The sequence below is a fragment of the Ostrinia nubilalis genome, chromosome 12 (genome assembly GCF_963855985.1).
Source record: "Ostrinia nubilalis chromosome 12, ilOstNubi1.1, whole genome shotgun sequence".
NCBI classification, from domain to species: domain Eukaryota; kingdom Metazoa; phylum Arthropoda; class Insecta; order Lepidoptera; family Crambidae; genus Ostrinia; species Ostrinia nubilalis.
In genome coordinates, this window is record NC_087099.1 from 10,636,971 (window position 1) to 10,660,463 (window position 23,493).

The window sequence follows — 23,493 nt, forward strand, 5'->3', positions numbered from 1 at the left end:
GAGACTTGAAGTCTACACGGGCGGAACTAAGTCGTCATAGGATCTTAAAAGATAAACCAATAAGTAACAGAGGTAGCAGAAAGTAGATACTGAAAATGTGGCTATAATTATGATACCTATTATAGTCAATTTCTAAACGAGATTTTTGACATTGATAGGAGTTGGTGTGACCAGTGATTCTTCTACTAAGAATTTTGACTATATCGTATGTTCAATTGGATATAAGAAAAAAGATTGTGCTTTTCGTAGCGAATCAAACCGTTTTTGCCTTTACGAATCTTTGTAAGACTTTGCTCTCTTTGGGTTGCCAATTTGCCATTATCCTAAGTCGCGCAACACCTAAACCTACCTCCTCGGAGACTTGAAGTCTACAAGAGCGGAAGTAGTCGTCCCGGCAATAACAGTTCCGCTGCCGACACTCGGCTCGCTTCCGTCGTCTGCGAGGGAGCACTTCCTCCGAATTGTTTATGTCTTCGGCAAATACCAAATGACAAGTGAGCTCATTTGTTTTATTGCTCTATTTTTTGGGAGGTTGAAAAAAGATTTTTTATATTTTTAAAGTGGATCAATTTGATAGATTTGGCGATTTTACACAATTTTCTGCATGGTCCTTTTTCTATGGACTGTATTTTGTAAGTAAAGCGATTCGACGAGGAACTGCTGCTAAGTTTCTGGGTACCGCTAACTATTCGCTGACGGATCTAGGGACGCTGAATAATAGGTTCATTTGAAAATTCCAAATAACTTGAAAAAATCGAAATGCCTAAGTGTTCGATCGAAGTTCATCCAGTGTCTAAGTAGCTCAGTTGGAAGAGCACTCGCCCGGCAAGCGGAAGGTCGAGGGTTCAATTCCCGCCTTAGGCAGTTAGATTTTTTCAAGTTATTTATAATTTTCAAATTAGTTTGAGATGCAACTCTTAACGCTAAAAATTAAATAATAATAAAATAAATATCCTTAGACATTTTTACACTGCGCTTCTAGTCCCGAACTAAGCAAAGCTTGTACTATGGGTACTAGACAACGGATATAAACATACTTAAATACTTTTTTTTTGTAAATACATACTTATTATACATAGAAAACACCCAGTCCAATACAAACAAATATGATCAGGCACACAAATGTTTGTACTGTGCGGGAATCGAACCCGCTACCTCCGGAATAGTAGTCCGTTTCGAACCACTACACCAAACGGCCGACTATTATATATAGGTTCATATTTTATGTAGATACATTTATTTTATTTTTGTTAATATTGTATTGTTTGCAAGGAAACTATAACAAGTATCGAAATATAAATTGATAATTAAGTAAAATATCTAACTAAACTACTGAAACAGGTGAATAACTAGTGCATAACAAACAACATAAGAGTTGGATAATTAATTCCAATAGTAATTAACGATGATAAAACTACAAATTTATGAGCAAATGGAGCGTTATTGTCACCGAAAAATGCTATTTTTATGGTATCTCCACTCCCCCACCATTTATGCCATCTGATGGCAATGACGATTTATTGCCATTAGAATATGGAAATACGCCGCCGGCTGCACTGGGTACTCGGCTGCTTTTAATTTCATCGAAATTAATGAGTATTAGGCAATTTTATTAAGTTATGTTATTAGAGAAGTATGCTGATTAGCTCTTATCTTCGAATCTAAACATCTTGATCTTTATAACCTAATCTTGAACAACTATCAGAATGTGTGTTCTGTCTAACATAGCTAAAAATATTCTTTCGATATTTTATTTATAAGTAGTTTTCAGTTAAAAATTACTTCAAATTTAAAAAATATAATTTAATATTCATTCTAATTATAACTTACTAGAAGTAAATAATGTTGAAAGATAAAATTATTAAAGCGTTTTATGTATTTGCGTATGTTATTTATGTAGTTATGTTAAAATACACGTGTTTGTTTACCATTTAACATGCATATCACATATTCATAGAACATGTCCATAATTTACTTTCTTACAAACAGACCTGTTACCGTCCGCTCAAAAGTGAAAGCGATGGAAAATTCTAACAGTTACATAAAAAGTATCTACCAAACATGCCACCCCATAGAGAACCAATAAGAACAATAATAAATAACTGTTATCATATTTCGAGTATGCTCCTGGCCGCATCGAGAAAGATCCGAACCAATATATCACTAGGAATTTACGAGGTAAGATACGACAGGAAAATTGCAAGAATGGTGGCGCAATCTATCTTAGTTGGGTTGGGGGGAGGCTGGGCCATGCTAGGGTGGGGCGAGGGGAAACTTCGAGAGGTTATTAGTCCAAGCATCTGTTGTGAGGGCGTGATGAAAGTAAGGGTACACGGTAACAAATCTAATTGCTCGGTAGGCGCTCGTAGGCTGAGTAATGGCGCCTCATGTGGTACCAAAGCAATTTGTTATACCTGGTCACCTGAGTTCAGTTAAGGTCCGGTCGGGATTTTTCCGGGTTATCTAGATGGTGCGGGCAATATAGGGTTACGTTCAAAATTGTGACTGTCTTTTTTTTTTCAAATTCTTTTAATTTCTTTTGTTAAATTAATCAGGCTCTATTTTGTATCGAAAAAGAAACATTTCTTAGGGTACAAATAATTAAACTTTCAATGCATTTGACCGACCGACTTTGTCTTAGTGCAATCACGATATACAGTAAATTTTTATACCTATAAGTAGCAATACGGGAAAGTACTATTTAGGTACTAAATCTAAGTATCAATTATTATATTTTCAAAAAATTAAGAAACAACTTCACTAGTCTTACAAAGTTTTCCCTAGACGACGCTCATAACATAATATCGCGCCATCAAGCTATTATAAACATAATTAATGCCAGCGTTCCGTTTCATCGCTCGTTAGAATAGAGCCTACGTCCAGTACTTCTGAGTAGCTACCATTCTCTATTTCGGAGAAAGCTGTAGGCGGCGAACTTTTTGTAGGCCCGTTTGACGCGAGATAACGAATACGAAAACTCAACTTCCACTGTACCCACCTCATACAATCTTTTTATGCTTATCTTTCTGTGATTTATGGCTCGCCGTGCAACGGGAAAGAAAGGAGGTATACAAAAGTAATTTATTTTTTACGTTTGTTTTTCTTGTCTTTCCATCGGCGCTGGCCACGAGCGGACATGTTTTTCGAGTTAGCATTTTTGAAATGTCCCAACATGATTTATTGTTTGACCCCGCGTGGGCGTGCTTAGCCGATCGGTATTTCGGATTTAAACGCATAAATCATAATGCATAAATACAATAAATGTCACCTCTTTATTATGTTGATTTGTGGAGTGCGACTCCCAAAATATGGCCGCGTTAAAATAAAACTGCGATAAGGAAACGTCAAAACTGGTTTCTGTCTTTTTTGATAGCATCTATGTTTTACCTTCTTACAACGTATTTGGGAGTTGAAGTATTTTCAAAGTGAAGTAAATTATTTTATTCATCCACTGTAAGTGTAAAAATACTGCCAATCTCGTAAAACCTTACAGCGAAAGGTCCACGTGAGATTTCGGAACGACTGTTACATTACATTTGAGCAGTCGTCAATTGTTTTGTTATGACATTTTTGTGCTTTAAACCACTGAAGGGCGCGTATTTTCATTAACCGGTATAATTTATGTACATTAAAGAAAACCGCTACGCACACGAATTTCTCACAGAAGCGGCGACTCGTTTCTAAAACTGTATCTCGGTTAATGTCGGTAAAAAGTTCACACGTTCGACAAGTATGTTCTCTCAATTAAGCGTCTTTACCGGACATAAGAACGAATTATTCATGATCTGGCCAGACGACATGTCACCAATGATTTATAAAAACCGGCGAAGCGCGTGTCGGACATCACAAGCCAGAGTTCTGTAGTACCGGCTCTGTAGTACCAATGGTATTCTCGAAAATTCTAATCAAATCCTATCACGTCTTGTACTTACCTAAATACATGACAAGATAGATGTATGTCTTGTGTTGACATCGAAAAATTTAAAACTGATGATTATGATTTAGTTTTCTTGGGAACGGTTTTTAAGCTGATTTTGATTGAAGAATAACGGTTACGTTTGTTTTGAATTTTCTGTGTTGATTTTAAGATCTCGGTAAACCTATTGAAAGATGCTTTGTAACTATAAAGACGTCTTTAAAAATATATTTGGTAGTAGCTAGATGAAAAAGTAACTAACTAAACTGTAAAGGTCATTAAATTAATTGATAATGATGATGACGATATTTTCCGTATAAAAAAATTCAAAAAAATATGAACATTATTCCACTGCTAAAAGCAATTGGAAAATTGGTCCTTAATGAGTCAAGAAAATTGGTTTGATTAATGTAATAATGTCATGACATTCAATTTTAATGTAATGGATAAAAAAATAGTTTATTTAAAAATAGAGCGTGTTTTTGTTAAAGAATCCTTTTGATAATTTCCATGTGACTTAATTAAAACCCTTGCTTACAGGTACGTCGCTTACCCAGAGAAAGTTTACGCATTTTCGACCGTTAGAAGGTATGTAATGTTTGTAATTATAACGTGTAATTATTTCTCCAGTTAACATGAATTTTCCGTCATTCTTTGAGGTAATGTTCACTTAAAAAAGGTTATTGTCGAGCATGTCTAAAATATTCCGGTTATTAGGTTTCAGCGATCATTATCTTTTATGTCAGCGGCAAGTCAAAGTTCGTGCAAATATTGCTATTAAACAAGTAAAAACTAGCTATAAAAAGTTTTTATGAACCGCAATTATTTGCTCAACAAGTAAGTAAAGTTTCACATTATATAAGTAAAAATATAATTAGCCACTTCTTCAAGTGTCCGATTCCCGCATTTGACTGCAACGCAAGCCCCAATTGCATCGCGAATGCAGCGAGCCCATCAAAAACAAAGCTCACGTGATATCCTACAAAAAAGCATGCATTATGAAGATTGCGCATCTAGCCAAGCGGAGCAACGCCTAGCAACAGTTGCCAAAAATCGCGCGATAAATAAAACGGCGGCATACTGCATGCATTATGACCATACCTTATCTTAGTGAATTTGAAGCCAAGAGTCGGCCATTAAAATGCATTAAAATTACCTGTCTCGAATGAAAAATAAGCGGTGCTTGCGCACGTTTAAGACCAAAAGAGAAATTACTGTTTGTCGAACTGGATTGAGTAATTTGTGTACATTAAACGGTCTTTAGAGTTCTCTGGACAACAGGAACCCGGTCCTGTGGCTTCAATTAACTAATTAACAATCAACCAGTTAAACATTTCGGTTGAACACCAAATATGGGATCGCCTTACATAAATTGGAGTAATAATTTTATGTCTTCATTAAATTGAGGTTCCTTATAAGATTGTAAAGTAAATATTGATTAAAAGTAAAGTAGAGTAATCGTGATTTAAATTACAATTATTTTGTCATCCAAAGAGTTTCCCGCAAATACTTAATTTGTCAAAATTAAAAGGAAATTTGACAGGCTTTTAAATCTCACGGGACATCATGGCGTGCAACAGATTAAAAAATGATTGGTTTAATAAAAGAATGATATCTATAAACTATACTATCCTCATTCCTCGATTATTCCAAGTACCCGTACATTTTCAGACTCGCACTTACCACTTACGTGTTTGAGGCCACCCCACGCGTGGGGCCACGTGATTGTATGGCGCATCAGTGAATTACTGGTCGCACCGGAGGGTGGACGAATTGATTCTATGGAACTGAAACTTCAATGGAACGTGGAGAAATTACCAGTGTCCATGCAATCATTAAGGTCTTGGAAAAGCGGTACGAATGACTGTTATTAGTGGGGGTGGTAAATGGTAGCGTGTGATTCTTTGTGGTTTTTGTAAAAGCGTCTCTTTTTGAGATGGGAGTGGGTTATTTTGAAATACAAACATAAGGGTACTCAGATTCATGTTACACTTATGAAAATTTTATGGTTTTAAAATATGATGTGTCAATATTTATTTACTTAAAGCTTAGACTGAAGTACATAGATGAATAGTCAAAAAAGTATAAAACAAAAAAGCAAAACATAAAAACATTTTAAATTGGCTGCCTACTTGTGTCAAATAGTTTGTTTTGTTTCATTTCAACATATAAATACTAAATGAATAATAGAATTAGCTGTTCTCAGTAAATTTCAACATAATAGAGCTCTGTTGCGGTGAATCACGTAGGTCTATTCGCATTCCGACCATATCGCAGCCTCTCGATTAGAAGTACGTGTCGCGGGTAAATTGCGCAACCGGTCTTACTGACAACTAACCGGTCGTGGTTGACATTTTTTAGAAATTAAATTATTAACATTTATTCCATATTTTGAACCTGCACTTTAAGAATTGAGTTGGCCAATTTATTGTCTCTTAAAAATTTGACATTTCAGACACGGTTTTGTATGACTATCTATCTAAATACTCAAAGGTAACTGACTGACTGAAATAGTGATCTATCAACGCACAGCCCAAACCACTGGACGGATCGGGCTGAAATGACGTAGGCATTCGCTAAGAAAGGATTTTACGAAACTCCACCCCTAAGGGGGTAAAACGGGATCCACGCGTACGAAGTCACGGGCGGCCCCTAGTGCCTCATCAAAATTCACCAAAAAGTTCTTGTTCTTCTAATTTTTAAGGTCCGTATGTTATTCCACATTTAACTCAATTTACCTTTATTATTGAATAAGTTTTACACATTATACCTAAAGAGAATTCTATGTACAACCGAGATTATATTGTTAAGTTTCTAAATAACTCAGTTCTTATTACGCCTTATCGCTAGATCATTCACTCACCTGCCAGAACTGAGAACTAGAGGCACTCTAGTTACGGCAAATTGCCAACTCCATTGTCATTCACCGCCGTCGCCGCCCGCAGTGAAGAATACCCAATGTGGGGAATTCTCCCGCAAGCAGTCTTTCTATTATAAGAGCAGACGCACACTAAAGGTTAATTTTTAAAGGTTTTGACAAATCAAAGTATTGGTCTTTAACACCTTATAAAATAACGCTCCAAATGGTTGCGAAAACGGGAAAACAATTGACAGTTCCACTGTGGTTGAGGATTCTGGGTGAAGCGCGCTTCCACCTTCGACGTATACAACCTTTCCGACAGATGAGATGCAGGCCACTAGCTTCTTCGTTGTGATAAAAAAAAAACAATTTATTGTGGAATACAAAATTGCGTAGCATTTGTTTTTTTTAATTATCAGCATTTATTGTTACGTAAAGTTTCGGAACGCGAGAAAAAATGACAATCGTGGAACACACAATCGCGCGGCATTTGTTTTTAAATTATCACATTTCTTTTTGTAATTATTGTCGAACTCTTAGCTAAAGTTATAGGTATTCCATGGAGGTTGTTGCGACGAATTGTGTGAATAATCAATTATGAAATCTCTACCGCAAATCAGCCGACACTGAATATGTAAAATAGGTGTCGTTAATTTCGTTAAAATAAAAGTTTCATACATTTTCAATACATTGTTGCGCTTATTGCTTTCTGCCTGAGGGTCTTCTGCAAATGATTTTGATCTATCTTTCCGTTGCTTTACTCCTGCCAACGTTTATCTTTAATTGTGAGAGATAGATAGAGTCGATTTATTGTAAACGTTTAAGAAAGGATGTTCACTGAATATTTTTATACAGGGAGACTCATCAAATAAAAAGGATTGATTTTACTGCTCAAATGTAACAACTCCCTCAATAGAAGGAAGTTCAAATCTTCCAAAAGAAAGTTACCTTTCATACAAATTTTCATCAGCCAACTAGTGTAGAAACTTCCTTTTTTTTTGAGAATTTGAGTATTGTTCCTATGTGAAAGTTGTTGCATTTGAGCAATAGAATCATTCCTTTTTGTTTCCCCACCAATGGGTTAACTTGTATAAAAGCTCATGTTTATGTTCGCCGAATCCAGAGCAGTGTGTGGATGGGTTTATTCCTTAATTGCGAGCACGAGCACGTGTACCCTTGCAGTGACAAGTGACAATGCAGGCCGACTCTCCATAAATATGTGTATCAGAAACGTGTTAGTAATGGACATTTTGCTCGAGTTAAAAGTGCAATTTTGTCATTCGTTTTTCTTTAACCGACTCCATCAAAGGAAGGAATTTAGAGTACAAACGTCTCTCTTCTATCATAATAATATACTACAATAATATGATTTGTGAATTGGTTTAGACTGGTCAAGAGAGGTAGGTACCACAATAGTCACTTGCCTGGTTTCTCCAACCCGTCTGGCCGAGGGGAGTGTAGAACGAATCCTCCATTTGTAAATTACATAGAGTCGTGCTCCTGCAGTGGAGACTAAATAATCTGCTGATGACGATGATGATGACTACTCACTAGTTCTTTAATTTTGTTGTACCTGTTAGAAAATGTAGTGTAAGAATGAAAAAGGCCATGTAGATTTCCGATACGATACGATACGATACGATAGACTCTATGTAATTTACAAATGGAGGATTCGTTCTACACTCCCATGGATATATTTCAGAAGATACAGACACACTGACTACCTACAGTAATACCGAGACCTAGTTCTAGAGCACGAAATTTTACATTGACAGTCGGGTTCTCTGATCTTCGATTGTTTTTAATAACACTAGTTCTAAACTATAAACTTTCTAATAGTACCTAGATATTCTAGAGTGGTACATACTTTCCTAGAAGTCATGCGCTGCTACTGAAATGTATTACAATATTTTATCTTTCTCGTACATTAAATACCGTATTTACATTCAGCATAAAACTTATCGTCTAAAAAAGAGATAAATCTGGCGCAATAGTCTTATATTTCTTCTAATTTACCTCTATTAAAAACATAAAGCCGACTGTATCAAAACACCGAACAAATCTCCCATAAAATACTGTTATTGCCATGCATCCAGTGACTCAGCCTAATGTTTATTTGATGTGTATTTCGTACTAGACTTCGGAGATAATAAATAATACAAAACTTATAGCTATGCATAATAGCACAAACGTCTTCGCTCTATATTATGTAAAGCTTTGGAAAAATTTGCTTCAAAAACGAGTAAATCTGCGATAAAATTGTCTTTTCAGTTAGCAAGATTCAACTAAACTTTTGTTTTCTTTTACGGTAGATTCATATCTAATATTTATTATATGTAAAAATAAAAGGTCGTGTCTGTCTTTCATATTCGTAAAATATCATAAAAATTGACCAGTTCTCATGAAAAGAGCATATTTCGTAGAGTTATGATCCATTGCTATCTTGAAGGCCCAATAAAGATACATCTGCTTCCGTTAAACTGTACAATCAAAAATGTGAGAAACAAACGAACAAACCGGGCTATTATCACGCTACCTTATAATAATGTACTTTAAGTACTTCATCACATCATAATGACTTTTTAGCCAACACATGAAGTAGCTCAAGTTATTGCATTGACTTTGAAATACATTCCGTTACTCGTTTATTACCATTCGTATTGTAAAAAGCAGACAAGACATGTCAGAATAATTACGCAAAAAGTGATGGAATATAGACGTAATATTAAGTCAATACATTCTTAAACGATGAGGTCGAAGATAGGTATAAATAAGTTCTATAATAAAAGATTGATTAAAATGCTATTAAAGTTATGTAGAAAAATATTAGTAGTAGAATAGGCTTTAAATCAATCGGTAGCTGCTGAGGTAATGGACTAAACCATGGTAGAACTGATAACTGTTAAGGTCAACGTTGATTAGTTTTAAATACAGATCGATTCATGCAGGTTATATACCCTTATTTACTTCTTATTACAATGTGTTTTTCCAATTATGTCATCAACGTCTCTACAAGGAATTTTTTGTCGCTTTTCACTACACAAGAATAATAAAGTGCCCATTTAAAGAATATCAAATTTTAGCTAGACTTCTTAGTGCATCTCGTATCTAAAATTAGCTATGTTGTTTTCCTTAAGCTTATCATTGCAATATTTCAATGCAAATTGCCCATCACGACAGATCATGCTTACACAGGGATAGATAATATTAACATATTATTTGTCCTCACTTAGGTATTAATAAAACGTTATGTAAATAAAGTTAATTTTATTATCTCGAATCTGTTAAACGAGGAAGCTTTAAATATCGATTTAATGATCGATAAATCTGTAGAGAATTCTGTCGAAAATTCTCTCGATTGTAATAAGGTTTTGACAAGAAACCTGTTTTGGGATGGCTATGAAACACAGTCTGATTAGAAAAGCAACTCCAGTTGCTTCTTGCAAGGGTTGATTAAATACAGCCGATAATATATAAAAAAATATTCATCAATAATGGGTTTCAATTTAATGGGTCAATTATAGACCAATAATAATTTTGAAATAAACAATTTTTTTTTAAAGAATTCATCATTATGATTCTGGTCTTCGCTGTTATTAGGCTTTTGTAACTGCTATAGCCACCTGAAATGGCTCAAATGTTTTGAAGAGCTCCGAGATCTCACAATCATATTTCTTTTCAAAAAACTCAGGTCTATTCAAAAGCGTGCTTAATCCTTTAAATTGGGAATACATATTTTAATTTTTTTTCAATAATGCCATTTGCGAATTTAACCATAATCAAAGCTAAACTTTTATCTACAGACTACACTCAAACTTTGCAACTACTGTTCGTTGTAAGACTCAAACTGACCTGCCTGCTCTCTTCGCTCTACCACAAAAACGTTCGCGACAAAACGCTTGTGGATATCGTCTTCCGATGTCGATGAACGTTTAACGGTTACTAGGAATTCGGCACAAGTGGGAAGCGATCGCCATATCTCTGGTTCGGTTTTGTCTATGCTTCGTTGGAATGTATGGACTTTTTGCAGTCTAAAGAAAAAGTGTAAATAAATTTAGACTTGAGAAAATCTTTACTTACTGCCAGTAGGAATGTCCCAGTGTAAATTTTAGACTTGATCAAAGCTTGCCTTACTGCAAGTATGAATTCAGACTTTTTGCAAAGAAATGAATGCTGTGTGTGACATTTTAGACTATATCATATTTCTCCTTACTGCCTTTTTTATAGAGGTCTAGTAAAAGACACTCAATAACAAGCTGTGGAGTTGACAGACCTTTTAACACCACCCAGTAAGTAAAATGAGCCTATGTTTGTTTTAGAAGAACCACAAAATGTCAGTGTCAAAGAGGAGCAAAGTAGAATTTCTCCAATCTCAAATCATTAGGGCTGATGCCAACACCGTTGGGATAATTTGAATATTGAGCTTTTAATTCGTAAAATAATATCGATAATAGCATCAGAAGCTTCATACCTATTTACTTATTTTATGTTTATTATTTATTACAAAAATGCGAATATTTTATCTCATTAAATTAATAAAATAAAAATAAATAACCAAGATTGTAGAGTGTAATTAATTTTCCTATCTTTGTTTAGCATACTTCATTATTTGTCTTATCGGAACGATAACCATCAAAAACAAAGCTATGTAAATTATATGATAATTATAATAATATTAATGCTAGCTTATATGCAGGATCTTACAGCTGTTTTAAAGCAGAAATACGGGACTATTCCCACCTCTCGTTCCCGCTGCAACTCCTGTGTAACCAGGATGTAGATCCTTTATAGGTGGTCAAGCCCTACAGCTCGAAAGCTCTTCTTTTTCTTTTTTTATGCATAACAAGGCAGGTATTTGACCACAATCTTCTTCTTATTGTGTCGACAACAAACCTACACAGTGTCAGCCCCAAACTCCGCTAAAAGAGTGGCGTTGTCAGCAGCATTCATTAATTCCTCCTGCGTGCAGTCAGACCACGACATCATGTGCTTCATCGACTGGGGAACAAAATCTCTAAAGCAGAAATATGACCAAAAGCTTTACTGTAAAAATCTCAATAGAGTGATTTGTGTCACTACACGTGGACCTAAACTAATGCTAAGTAAAATTTCGCCAACAATTTGCTCAGAACGATAGTGTAATTGTATGAACACAATAAACCTACCAGTTGGTAGGAAGTCAATAAAATAATAACCCTGGATCCGCTGGTCCACAATACGAACGCTGAGTCGGGAGCAAACAATGACGCTCGTAAACTATCTAGGGGCGGGCAGACGGGCGGCTTTTAGATTTTACGCTGCGACATAGGTACAGCGCGGTTTTGAGGCGACTAAATCGGACCGTTTTGTGTACGGTTAGAAAATCTGTGATAAAAATACTCAATCTGTAGTCATTATCATTATAATCTTCAAACGTACCTAATATTTTAATATATCATAATTTACGTAATAAAAGAACTTCAATCAGTTTCAGAATAAGCTCTGAAAAGCTCCGCTCTACATCTGGAAATTCCTGCTGCTGCTGAAAGACAAAATAAGTAAAATTAATGCTTAGTTTATTTTCAAAATCGCTAGTCTATAAAGCTCCCGTGCCTAGTTTATATTGTGAATCACTTAATACTTTATAGACGCTCATTGAAAATCAATAACTTGCTCTCAGCTCTGTTAGTTGCCGCCTAAGTATATTTTACGTTTATGTTTAGAATATGAACCCTAAAGGCCTTTGACTTTACGTCTTATTCCATAATTAAGACTCAATTCAATTCTACTACACGTATTGTTTAATAGTTTTGGAAAGGCACTCTTGTGCATAATATTTGCAGGATCACAAATTTAAGCTTTAGAACAATTTAACCTAAATCCGAAAACTAGAAGCAAAAGAGTAGATGATAATAATAATGATAGTTCCTTCCAAATATCAAATTGTGTAGAGTCTACACACTCTTTATCACAAGTAAATAATTTACTTTAAATTAAATTATAGAAGGTCTTGCTTACTCTTGCAGTGGAGACTAAATGGTCCGATAATTATGAAGATCAAAGGTACACATAAACAGCTAAACCGTCATCCTGAATTTTTGACTACATAGAGGCATACAACAGCTGACATTCGCTAAACTTAAAACTACCACATCTGATGAAAAACATCGATTCGGTCTACTGTAATATTTATAATTCCTAAGTACCCAGTCCTGTCTGTATGCCATCAAGTTATTTAAGTGCATGCCGCGGTCGCCTCTACATGGGAAGTAACGAATACATCTGTCGGTCCTCTGATCTGAACCGGCTCATTCATATGTACCGTATCGCGACTGCTGCGACAAGTCGCCCACTTGAAGTTCAACCAAAGCCCGCTTAGACAAGGAGGACAAGTAGAAACAGACGTTTATTCTGTCTAAAAACGACTTACTGACGCTATCAAGTACTTAATGGAACAAATGTTATGGAACTCATTATTAGCTGCTATCTACACCTGCTTTTCTGGTTGATGGCGAAACTTGATGGGCTGTTATAGTGCTCAGTTGATAATATAGCATTGACAGTATAATGACACCTTAAGGTATGGTATTATGGTTTAAATATAATAATTATGTGACGTGATTAAACACAACGTGGCAGAAGCGTTTTAAGATTGTCGAGGTTTAACAGCACTACGCTCTCATACGACTACAGATACATATTTGAAACATGCGTCTATATTGCTCGCCAAGGGATTAAATTTACATTGTGACTTGATTAATAACTTCAAATATGCTTCTGCCCTTTCCATTCAATCTCCATTTTCATTGAACATCTTTTAGACCACCTCATTACTTTTCACTTGTACGCACTTTCTCACATTTCGCTATCATCTCGCCCTTAATAACAATAAATAATGCTGGCAAATAATAAAATCGTCAAACATCCGTATCGACATTTTAAAATTACATTCGTGACTTTCATTCGTAGAAGAGCTGAAAGCTTACGGCGATGTTTCATTTAGAGCGCAGGCGCGAGGGCACTAAATCATTCGCTGTCTCCCAACGCGATTGTTCGATTATTTAAAGAATGAGTTGCAGAATAAGACCCTAATTGCAACGCTGCCGGAATCCGTGTCAATGTTACGGGTAATATCGGTGATATGCACACGCGTTTGACTGGACAAAATGCGTTTTTCAATCGTATCACCCACCTATTCTATGGACACTTTTCAGCTATTTTCATGAGAGTTAACCTCTCGACCTAAGCTTCTTCACAGAGGGATTTTTTTCGTTACATTTTCGTTTGGCTACAGATTGTAAAATGCGAATTTTCCACATGTTTTCTCGTGCTAATGTTGTTTTCATATAGTGCTTTTAGACCGCTCTAGAAACCTAATTTATTCTCTCTTCTTCAGGGCCAGGTATCTTGGTAAGAAACTCAGGTTTATTCGCGATTTCACCGGTCAAGAACCGTATTTTCCACTCGTTACCAATTTCGACAAAAACACTCAAAATCATTGAAATAAAGACGTCACGAGAATTTCGAATGCTCGCTAATTGCGTCAGGAACTCGATCGGTCCGTTGCACGGTCTTTATTACCATAGAATTTAAGGTGGGACTGGTTTGCTTGACATGGTCTCGTTTTTGACAGCAGCCCTCATTGCGATTCAGTGAAGTGCAAAAGCTGACGCGAAAACAATCGCTTTTTAATGAACAAAACATGTGTCGACGGAATTGTCCTCATAGTGCATTAGTCGCACGTATTCGACAAAGTCCTCAAACGAGTACTGCAGGGTTGGCCCCTTTAGACATTTGAAAGAATGCAATTTGATGTTCTTAAAGTCTATTATAGTAAAGACTATTTTTTTACGAACGGAATTTGAATTCGTAATTTGAAGATTTTCAGTACGAATGACAAATACTGTTGTTGTAATAAAACTTTGCACTCTCTTCCGAGTGGAAAACTTCGTTAAATCACAGTAAAGAAAAATTAAATAAAAAAAAGTATGTAGTAAGTAAACACAGAAAATCTTGTTCTTCAGTTCTCAGTTTACAACGTGGAACTAGTTGCGAAAAATATGACCAGTAAAATCTAATGAAAAATAAATGTAAGAATTCGTTGTGATAATTCGGTCTGTGTGTTTTCTAAATAATTGTGTTATTATCAAAATTGCAATGTTGGTTTAATGGCACACTCTGATTCGTTAAAACAATTATAGAAACGCCGCATTCAATAATTGAAACAGCTGAGAGCAGTTTCTTTTTTAATCTTGTTACCAATTTAATGTAACGTCAAGTTTCTTGCGCGCGCAAGATGAATTACTTCACTTATTAATTTTAATACGTACCAAAACTTTGGTTAATTAATATTGAGATTGTGGAGCCGGACGTGGGCAACGAGTTTTTTCGCCGCGCGTTTTCCACGCAGCCCTGTAAAAAGTGATATTTAATTGTTGTAAGGTACGTAAGCTTAATGTCTTCATCAATAACTGATAATTTATGTACCGCACGATCGGTACAAGACGAAATCGCGGCCGCCGGCACCCTTTGTAATCAGTGCAGAATTATAAAGGCATTGCAACACCGCAGGGTTTGGGCTGTAGCGCTGCTGATGTGTCGATGAATCGATATCGATAGCTCACTTAGAGATTGTTGTATTTGGAAAAAGTATCGACAGGGAATACAATAAAACGGAGTTTGAGTGCCACTATTAGTCAAAATGTTTTACAAGAACAAGGACTGACCAAAAACGTTTGTAGTAACGTGTGTATTAAAAGAGAGGTTTTTTACCCACAATAACCTAAACAATAACAACAACAAGCGGAAGTATTTTAAAAAATGTACAGGTTGGTGCAGACCAGACGGATTGTTTTTTTAGGAAGTTAGCTTAGGAACCTATCAGATCCCGTTAGAAAAATACCTAATTTGATGTCTCCTTCGCATACAGAGCTTTTACAGATTTTTGACTCAGTTAATTTATCGATATTATTGTGCATTACGTGCCTAATAAGTACTAACTCAAATAGTATCTCAATGGAGCACCGCAAGGTCTCGATACGAGCTATGAGGTGGCGACCTTTTGATTTATACTCGGAGAGATTAATCGATTTCCTGCGAAAAGTAAATTACGACTGCTGAGCTTTCCCCGGGCTTAGTCTATGTCTTTAATTATTGGATTAATGCTATTAGTTTAAGCATTTTAACTGTGCATTGCTTCATCGTTATGTGCTTTATTTGGATCAATACAATCTTGTAATATACACATATTTTTATGTTATTGAATAAAGCAGCTAGCTAATAAAATTTCCGGGTTATGTGACTAACAAAAGAGTCGCATAGTATAAAAATAACTTTTGTAATTCAGTGAAAAATAACTAAGTAATTGTTGGTAATAAACACGAATGACCACAAAGTCATATAAAACACTATAAAAGACGAACATTTAGGCCAAAAAATAAAATAAAAAACTCGAACAGCCTATGATGGCAGCGCCAATGACAGTAACAAATCCCAAATACATCAGAATAACATAAAACACAGGAAAATAGTAAAAAAGCGGTGTAAAAATGTAGTAAAACAAATCTATTCTACAATATATTTATACTGTGGAACTTGATGGATGTCGATCATTAAACGGACGCAGAGCATGGTTCTTGTTTACCGAAGATACAGCCCAGAGAGTACAGTTATTTCAGTTAGTACATTAATTTACTGCCAAGGCTGTTGCTGGCTCAACAACAAGAGTTTTAATTCATTTATAATTGAATGAGCATTTCATAACAAGAAATAATTTGAAATCGTAAGTTTTTTAAAACAGCGTTATGTTGTCTACGATATGACACTGCTTACCGATTCATCACTGTGTGGTATTGAACATAAAAAATTAGGTGATCAATTAATAATAATACTAGTATTATTAATAGAATACGTAAATTAATAGAATACGTGTTAACAAATTTAGCATCATCAGTCAATAAGAAGCGCACATACATTAAGTGTATGGATAATTCTTTACACAAGTACTTAGTTTCGAAAATAAATTAATACTGTTATTTTATTAAACACAAAAATTTTTCATAGTTAAATTTACTAGATCAATAGGAAATGAACTAGCTGTTTTTACTGCCCTTCCCGAAGATAAGCCAGCGTTGAGCACTTGAGATTTTCGGTGGCTATTTTTAACGAGGTCTTTTATTAGTTTTAAAAAAGGTCGTTTAGATTACAGAAGCGTCGGAGGGCTGGCTTATTGGCCCTTGGAAATATTAGGTGGGAAATTAATAGCAGTTTGGGAAGTATCGATATGTCACTTCACTATGAATTATGGCTTTCGAATAACATTGGAATTTCTGCCGAAATGTTCATTATCCCTTCAACTAGTTGTTACTACTATTCTTTTTTGTGTATGCTCTTCAAAATTTACAAGTTTACTAAAATGTCTTGGCGTTTATGACAGTCGTAAAATGTTGTTTTAACTTACGTGCTATTTCAACAGTAAACTCATTAATTTTATGGTATTTTTCCGCTACATATTTGTAAATTACTAATTTAAAGAATTTAAGACTGAGATTTGTGATCTCTTGTAATTTTATATTTTGAAACAAGTAACTGTGTAAATGTCTAAGAAAATTACTGAGAATAAATGAAAGCTTTGTACATGCCTAGTCTAGAAATTTTGGTGGAAATACATACTTAAATGAATTTTTTGGCACATAATTCTACAGCCAGAAGTGTATTGTTTACCATATCACAACTTTGTGCCAAATACCACTTCTTAGCTTATCTCCTGAGTTATGATGCATCTTTAAAAGTCTATATCACTATCGTATAGGTACCTAAAATACAGATCATGCGTGTGTACCGGTCCAGGAATAACCCGGGCGGGTTCGCCGTAATATCTTCATCAAGAGGTGTGTTCAATCGATTATACAGCTTTAATACTTTATTTATATACCCCTGCATATAGCAAGACGGGCATTTATTTATAGCACGCTTGTCTTCGTGTTTTGATTGAGAAATAAAATTATTGTTAAGATCTTGATATTGGTATCGAGATTTCGAGTGATTGGAATTTCGTGTATAATTTTAAATAAAATGTATGAGTACTCTAGTTTTCAAGCAAAATTCAGTAAGTACAATTAGAAAACCACGTTAGAAAGTTTATGGCCGTAATTTAAGTAACAAAAAACAAAAACAATTCAATTTGCAATTCACTTACCGTATGGTAATCAATCAGAATATATCATTCTTAACGTGTAATTTGTCTTTCACTTTGTAGTCCAAGTCAAAATTGACAGGAAAAGTATCAATTAAACAAATCAGAGCGTATCTAAATACTGCTTTTAATCAATGTAGCAAACACAAACCAGTCGACCTGAGTTATACTTACGTCCCTTATTTTAATATGCAGATGCACTTAATTCGCGTGCAGCATTCGGGGTATGTAAAACACTCATCGGAAGGTATTTTTAATACAATCTCCGTCCAGATCCCAAGATAAACAGTAAAAATTACACCGTTTTAAAGCATTTCTCGCCGGGCCGCAGTTTGTCATTTAACACACCCTTAATATCGATGCCAGTGCCAGATAGCCCCGTGTTTATGTCGCTTAAATTAAATTGCTGCTGTTGATTATTGTGACACCGCTTTTATGTGAGATTTACTTCCACTTTTTTGTTGTCCCCGTTACCAATGGATACAAGTTCAACTCGCAGCGAATGCTCGTAACGCCCACAGCGAGGTGCGGGCCGTAATAAAATTATATTCTCATAAAAATCAATATAAACACCATAACATTCTATAAAGACCGACACGATTTAGCTTAACGTCTTCATTAGGCCGAGCACGACCTCCCGATTGCGGGTCTGTTCAGTGCAATTTTCAAGTCGGCTCGAGTTGTAGAGGGCATAATTTGCGTTGGTCGGGACCCGATTTGTCGGCGGGCCGCAATTCTGAAAACGCTCGCCCGACAATTTCCGAGACGTCTTGTCGGGCAATTTTCGATTGGTGCGATCGAGCGACGAGGTGCCCAAGTCCCACATCGTAATTGAGGCTTGGGGCAGGTCGCAATTTTAAAATTACCTCGATTGAGTGCTCACCTCTTATTGCGGCGTCGGCGCAACTCGAGCGTTTAGGTTTACAATGTTTGCCAGTAACCTTTACGACTTATTCATTATCCTACTGTTTCATCATGTTCAAGACTATATAATTGATAGAATTAAGAAGATTATATCTCTGAAAGGTCTGCCTTTTGCTGCGGATGCTGCCAATCGAAACTATAATTGTAGCACAAAAAGCTTTCCGATGGTCAAAAATTGCGTCTTCAAAAACCTGCGGTTAATGTCTAATTATCTGCTCCATTCAGTCGGCCCACCAAAAAAACGCCGCAACGATTTTCTATTACCGTCACCTTTCTTTTTTTCGATGTAATTGTACAACCTGAGCCCGAGCAAAGGGCAGAACAACAAAATGATTTACAGCCAAGGGCTAGTTAATTGTATTTTTCTCCAAAAAACGCGGGCATTATCTCCCGGCGGCGGACAGGTAACAAATCTTGCTTTTTAAATATTATTACTCATCGTGTTCGATTTGGGAACGCGCACTACGAATGCTTTATCACCACCACCTACTCGGCGTCCCGCGGCTCACCATGTTCTCGGTCCCCTAAACTTTATTCAAATGCGACACACATTCGTCTATCCGTCTCTCTCGCTCGTACGCGATTAGGCGCCGACCGCCTATCGCCGTCTCACACCCCACTAAAATAGACTGCCCAAGCGCAAAGTGTTCGTGTCAAAACTTTTGTATAGAGCCGGGTAATGGCTTACGAAATTTTTCCCCTGCCTCGTGACTTTTTTTTGTACAGTTCAGCTTTTAAACTGGGGTCGTGAAGTTGTGTTAAAAAATTCTGGATCGTTGATACGGTTATTGCATAGGTTTTTATGTATTGGGCAGATGCCTTCTCCGCTAGGTGTGCGCCGCACGATTCTGTTATAGTATGGACAACAGTGTCAGTTGTAAATAAGGATTTGTATAGACCATACGTATCGCTGAAGTGGATCCGCTCCGAACTTTACAACCCGTAATGATTTTATGTGAAGTTAATTGAGTATTAAATACATTATTACAATTTATTGTTATTTACGGTGATCCAACAAGAAACTTAGAAGAATTTTATTACAGGTTTAGTGAATTTAGTGTTATTGAAAATTGTTTGAAGTGCATCAGTGTCGTCAGATATTCAATTGAGTGGTTTATTTGAAGATTTTAAAAGGATTATTGTTGCTTGTAAGTATCCATCTAGACTCATCTTTTAAACATAATAGTAAATTTTATTAAGATGTTCCTAATTTGAATTGTTGTTAGTCTAGTTGACTGTTTTTATTGAATACAATTTAAAACAGGTTTTAAGGTTTTCAAAATATTATCCGTTGAATTTCTGCCTTCAAAAATCATTTGAGAAACATTTAAAACTTTTTTAATATCATCGTACTTCACCTGAAAAATTTCACCATCATCATAGTTATTACTTAATTTCGAAATATTTATTTCAAAATTGTTCGAAATTCGAATCTGCACGTTTAAAAATAATAAATTTTACCTTCAGCGGCCCATCTCAAACTCTTTAAAGACCGAGTTGGAATGTATCGCGATAAAGGATGTCATCCGGATGGCCGGTCCTAAATGCAAAACCGAATCATATGTAATGCCGGATCGTGACCCGATAGTGGACTTTACCCCCCAGAAGTCAAAGTTCATTATCGACTGCAGAACCGCGAAGGTCGATTTAGCCCTTTTTTGCCGAGACGAGACACAAGTTCTGACCTAGCTTTGGGAATTCATAAAATCAAAGCGTCCTCGCTTTGTTATTCTTCGAAGTCAATTTTGCTTTTTTTTGTCGCTACATAACATTTTTCGATATGAGTTCGATTCGGACCGATATCCGATTGAATGTTTAAATGCGCCTTTAGAATTATTCCGACTTCATTTTTTAAATATTAAGGTTTGTAAATTATTTGACCTTACTCCTTTAACTTTTTCTCGCATCTGAAACTGTGGCAGAAACATTTTCTTCCTTAGATTTTAATGGCTAATTAAAAACTTAACTGTTAATTTGATTTGGAAAAGCTATTACATATTAAAGCTTATTCCTTTAGATAATGTAAAACTTTTTCAATTCAACTCTAATAAATGTCATTGGCATTCATGAAATTTTTATTGGCGACTCAGAATACTCCCTTTAAAAATGTTTTGATTCAAATTCGGAGTGAAATAAAATACAAAACCGCTAAGAGCATTCCCTTCGCGGCACTCACTAAGTCGCCATATAAAATAAAAGGCAACAATACTGCCGGCACCTGTACAGAATTCACTGCTTTTATCACTTAGGTATTTTTGTGCAACTTCCTCAGATAGCGCTCTCTCAGGCTTGAGGAAATGAAATTCTTATCGTGGCTCAGTGTACCGAGGCACACTTCTTTCTGTTATCCGCGAAAGAAATATATGGGGGTACAGTCGCTTGCAATAACCGTCTGATTGCCCGGAATCAGCTAAATCTCTAGATCTAAAAATGCGGGGAAATTTTGGGGTGCGGATGGCTTCAAGTGATTCTATCAAGCGTTTGACTTAGATAGTGCTTGCTGAAATATTGAGGGGTTGCTTTGATGCGGGACTTTCCTCAGCAGCATTAGAAGCGGTATATGACATTCCTGTTAAAATAAATTATGCTTGGAATACGAATAGATAATGAATAAATCAAAAGGTAACCTCTCAGCAAGAATCTGGTGATGACACTGAAAAAGATAGTCTAAATCAGAGTTTAAATAATTAAGATTAACGACATAATCCATCAAGAGACCGCTAAAGCCACAGATATAAAAATCATGTAAAACGTTTGTAAAACATAACCGGCTAACATTTGGCAACAAACATCAGATACGTTAATACACTTACCGTGCGCCAAACAAAATACAGTGATTACAATCAGAAATCACAGAGAGAGCTTAAAATTTTCAACAATGATGTCCCCTTTTTCATTCTGACGCTTAACGAAATTTACGACTCCCGCGCCGGGGACGCTGCGTGCCTGATGCTTCTAAAAATGTGTCAAACTTTTTTACAAACTTCTTTCATTTAGTCTCGTCCGGCCTTGCGGGTTTTTATTTCTATTGTTTATTTTTTGGCCTCTATTGAAACGTCGTCGGGCAGATTTGAGCAACGGCGTAAAAAGTAGACGCTTCTGGGATAATGAAATGAAATTGCGCCTTTTAAATGCCCTTTGTGCGTACTGATACTGTTGTCGTTTGTTTTTTAGATCGAACGTCGAGTGACAACAATGCTTGAGATTTTAAATGAACTTTCTCCACTACTAGGAATTGCTAAAAAACTACAAAACCTTATCTATTTCATACACAGATGTTTATTTTACTAAGTTTGAAGCTTAGTTCGAGGATTCAGATGCGCTCATTTCTAAAACTAAGTTTTGATGTAAGTCCCGCGCGCATGGGAGCGGCGCAAACCGGTTAAAATCTTTTATTTTTAGTTCCGAACAGCCATGTAAACTCTCTTCTAATAAGAATTATTGGAATACTAATGAGTCCAAAGTTTAAAAAGTTGAAGAATTTAACTTACATAGTTAGAAATTGTATACTTTTGTCTGAGATTTCCATTACAAATGTGTACTTTGCGTTATTTTGTTGACAGCTATCTCAACTGAGAAGTTACAAATATTCATACTTACTCCTTAATAAATACAACAATAATCTTGAGTTATTAATCAGGCACAGTAATATTAGAGTCTCTCTCTGGAGATACATACTTATGAGTTTAGTGCAGAGGTATAAACTTTTCAAACGTAATAGGTATAATTTGCTTTTGCTAATAATTGATTTTTAGCTCCATGTGAAGAAGTAACACATAAAGTCATTTTACCAGATAAAGAAATAACCAATTCAATCCACTGAGATTTCAACCATCAGATCCAAATTAGCTCCAAAATTACAAAACGTAATTTATTAAATCGAGTTCGTTTGTTAATGAGAAATTTAATTAACATGCGTGTTGATTATAACGTGATTATCGTATATCAAATCTGAAGCTATCAACACTCGTAAATTTAATTTGAATCGATGAATAGAGACTATAAATTGTATGGAACAGGTTGATTGATAAAATGAATTTTGATGGTGAGAATTTAACATCTAAATCCCATTTATTTAGGCCCTTAGTAAATAACTATAAAGTTGTCACTGTCATGTTAAAAATAAACTTGATTATGACTCGTATGACTGTAGACATAAAGGCTCAGAATTAAGCATACCATTAATGATTTTGTCATAGTTTTACTAGAGCTCTACTATTCTATGTAATAAAATACAAGTTTATTTCCGCAATTGTTTTGCTTCCATACACTTTACACGTTACAAATTAAAATAACGCATTATTTAATTCTATTAAACAATTCTACGGTTCTTGAAGTTAATTTAGTCCGCCCACTAGACAATAGACTCACACGGCTTCATTTTAATTAATTTTTTCAACTTAAAATTCAGTTGAGAACCAGTTTTGGCTCGAGAACTGTTGTAGATAGAGTTTAAATAAATTAATAGAAAGCCTCTGTATAATTTCTGATAAGAAAATTACGTCTGTTTATTAATTACCTATTATTTTTGGCCCTAATTAGGTGTGTGTGGAGTTTGAAAGCACACAATAAGGTTTGGTTGCTTTCTCAGGGTTTTATTAAAATGTTAATGTACAGAAA

At 35.5% G+C, this 23,493-nt stretch overlaps 1 protein-coding gene across 2 annotated transcripts in view; it reads left to right on the top strand.

Annotated features, from left to right (window-relative positions):
• Positions 1–23,493, top strand: part of LOC135076927 (homeotic protein antennapedia-like) — a 211,692-nt gene that overhangs the window by 46,394 nt on the left and 141,805 nt on the right. The window contains exon 1 of one of the 2 annotated variants that reach the window (XM_063971445.1): positions 19,592–20,021. The exons of the other annotated variant lie outside the window; for it this stretch is intronic. The gene's annotated coding sequence lies outside the window, so the exon portion shown is untranslated. Of the gene's footprint in view, positions 1–19,591; positions 20,022–23,493 lie in introns of those variants that run through there. 2 annotated transcript variants of the gene reach the window in all.